Source organism: Oryzias melastigma, unplaced genomic scaffold (genome assembly GCF_002922805.2).
Source record: "Oryzias melastigma strain HK-1 unplaced genomic scaffold, ASM292280v2 sc00251, whole genome shotgun sequence".
Taxonomy (NCBI): Eukaryota; Metazoa; Chordata; class Actinopteri; order Beloniformes; family Adrianichthyidae; genus Oryzias; species Oryzias melastigma.
In genome coordinates, this window is record NW_023416891.1 from 440,966 (window position 1) to 441,844 (window position 879).

At 34.2% G+C, this 879-nt stretch overlaps 1 protein-coding gene across 2 annotated transcripts in view; it reads left to right on the forward strand.

The window, feature by feature from the left end:
* The window catches only part of mfng (MFNG O-fucosylpeptide 3-beta-N-acetylglucosaminyltransferase), a 27,508-nt gene that overhangs the window by 23,601 nt on the left and 3,028 nt on the right, over positions 1-879 (forward strand). The window lies entirely within an intron of this gene.

Below are 879 nucleotides of genomic sequence, written 5' to 3' on the forward strand. Positions count from 1 at the left end.
TGACAAACAGATTGATGTCATTTTTAGAATAATAGGCGAAAGTAAACTTTTGGATTTCCTTGGCTACAGAGATTTGTTGTAAGCCACACCCACATTTCTAATATGTTCATATCGTTTGTTACATAATTTCGCTCAGTTTGAGCCAGAGATTCATACATAAAAATCATTATAATTTTTCAGTAAAAATATGCAAGCAACAAGGGAACGCCACTTTTGCGAGGTCACTACCCTAACCCTATTTAAAATCTACAATTTCTAATTCCCAACATTTTTTTCCAAGTAGCTTCTGAATAATTCATGAGGAGTTATGAGGCGATAGATTATAATCCTGAAGAGGGATTTAAATTACAATGTTTGCTGGTTCTAAACATGATTTTTTTTTCTTTTTAAATTCAAGATGGTTGATTTTTACAAGGTCAAAGGTCAACAAAAACGTTGGTTGTGGTTGTCGACTTAGCCTTGTACCATGTGAGGGAGATTTTGTGAGGATTGCTTGAGCAAAACTTTTTTTTCCCATATTGTGGGGAAATTTAAAAAAAAGGTCAAATTTTACGCTTCGCCACAAAATGTCCGCTCACCGTAGCTCTTGTGCATCATCCCATAATAATTCCAACATGGATATTTCCAGCACATGTATTTTGGATTTGTTTGTGAATTATTAATTATTTTTTGAGAGATTTTGAGCCCATTCTTTATTTTTTAGACGGTTTAACCAACTGTGATGTCACCTTTTTGTGTGTGTGTGAGAGGGGGATGTGTGAAGATACAATGCAAGCTAAGATGAATGTAAATGGACAGAAATGTTTATCTAAAATCTACACCTGAAAACGCGTATTCAGAGCAAAAAGTATTCTGACTTTGTTCCAGTTTTAATGTGAC